A 2,389-nucleotide genomic window follows, 5' to 3' on the forward strand; every position below is an offset into this window, starting at 1 on the left:
TTTGATATGAATAGAATGTCATGCGCTGGTGTGATCCAGTCAGACATGATGGATGTTTGTTTGAGTGACAGTGATTTTGTAGCAGAGGCGTTGGTCTGGGTCCAGATTTTAGGATTCCCATTTTTTTTTTTGAGGGGGGCAGACAAGATTTTGGGGAATGTTTAATATTTCATCATATTGTTTGTGATAATCTCCTCAAAGCATTGAATCAGCGGTCCATGTACTCATGGTAATCGGTTAACTGGAGGAGTTTGACATTTTGGATTTTGTAGAAGAAAAAAAAAACAGCTTGCTGATCCCAGCCCAAAACATTGCAATGATGTTTGTTTTGTTTATGTGTGGAGGGAGAGGCTATCTTTTGTTCACGTCTTGTTGCTTTTCATGCTCATCTTGAACAGCCTTTTCTTTTAAAGGGCTCTTGGCTCATGCTCAACTAATTACTTTCATCCCAACAGTATATAAACACACATTTTAAAGCTTCTTCAAATAGCTCTCCTCTCTCCCTTCTTGGGTCAACCTCTCAACCCCTGTCGTCGTTTGACCCCTGGAGTCTCCCATCTCCCGTCTCTATTCTTTAAGAGGTTGGGGCGGGGGTGGTGTGTGTGTGTGTGTGTGTGTGTGTGTGTGTGTGTGTGTGTGTGTGTGTGTGTGTGTGTGTACGTGTGTGTGTGTGGGTGTGCGTGTGTGTGTGTGTGTGTGTGTGTGTGTGTGTGTATGTGTTGGGGGGTGGGGTGGTGCTTAGGTGTTCAGCATTTTTTCTTGACTGCTTTCAAATCCTTCCCAGCACACACCTAACACACAATAAAAGGCCAAATGCGCAAATAAAAATCATCTTTACGAGAAGTACCAGAGAGAAAGAGAAAGAAAGAGCACGATAGAGAGAGAGAGGAGAGGAAAGGGCCTCCTCCTTTGAGCTCATCACTTCGGTCTTGACCCCGCCGACCTCCCGTTGTGATCTGAGGCAAAGACGAGGCCCGCCGATTCAATAACTGAGGGGTCAACTAGACTGTCACTGCCAAGATGGACTTCCTCAAGCACTGTGAAGACAGTCTCTCAGAAATCTGGTCTCTAACACAGAGGCATGTTGGGGGATACAGACAGAGGTGTGAGACTCAAACTGCACCTGTATTTCACGCTGCTTGTCAAATGATGATTGTTCAGCTTTCAACAGATGCTTGTTTCCTTGGAACTTCTCCGGCTTATCTCGGCCCTGCCAGGACAGCGCAGTCATAACCCGTGAATCTTTTACAGCGTACTGTCAAAGAGATGGTTATGGTATCATGTTACAGCATGTGATAAGACATGCATGGTGCCGTTTTAAAAGCGTAAAATGCGGGATCGGCAGGGGATGCAATATATCATCTCACCACATGGAAACCAGGGGTCCGGACAGCAGACAGTGGCCATCCTCAAAATACCCTGTGGTGGGGAAACACCTCACAATTTAATTAAACCAATAAATCTGATTCTCTCCCTTTCTACTTTTCTCTCTCTCTCTCTCTTCTCTCTCTTTTTAAATGTGTGGGAGCAGCATTGCCAATCTCATTCTCCCTCCCCAGAACCCCCTCCAACCCCCCAGGTGTTCTCATGTCGCACATGAAACCTGATCGGACTTAAAGACGTGCCAGCCCCCGAGAGGAAAAATGCTTTTAGGGAACTTTTAAAACTGTCTTTAACAGTGTCTTTTTAGGGCCCACTAAAACCCTCAGTCACACCACATGGAGCACAGGGGGCAGTGGAGAGAGAGAGAGGGAGGGGGGATAGAGGGAGAGATGATGGGAGAGAGGAAGAAGGGAAGAGAGAGGGATAGAATGAGAGATAGAAGGAGAAATAGAAAGAGGGAGAAAAACAGGATGAGAGATATAGGGAAAATGTAAGAGAGGAGAGATAGCAGAAGTGAGAGACAGTCAGATAGACAGAGACAGACAGACAGACAGACAGACAGACAGACAGACAGACAGACAGACAGACAGACAGACAGACAGACAGTCTGAATCGGAGATAGTGGGAGAAACACAGAAAGTGAATAGAAAGAAAGAGAGCAACTCCATCCAGAGAGGACCACTCCTTCAGACATTCTAACAGTTTGCCCTCTTCCTGTGTACCCCCCCCCCCCCCCTCCTGTTGCATTCCTCATGTGCCATCTGAACAAATGTGGTCCTAGTCCGGTCACCGTGATAACCTGACAACATCCTTAAACCAACACAGTGACTTTCTCAATCCCCATATACAGAGGGCCACTCACTTTTCCTTCCACATTAAGGTACATATATGTGAGAGACACAGATTTTGAAATAATATGTTAAATGATATATGATACATTCATAGTCATGTTCACATTGAAATATAAATCAGATGCATCTTTGGAGATAAACAGTGCAGTGGAAGG

The sequence above is a fragment of the Clupea harengus genome, chromosome 12 (assembly GCF_900700415.2).
Source record: "Clupea harengus chromosome 12, Ch_v2.0.2, whole genome shotgun sequence".
Lineage (NCBI taxonomy): Eukaryota > Metazoa > Chordata > Actinopteri > Clupeiformes > Clupeidae > Clupea > Clupea harengus.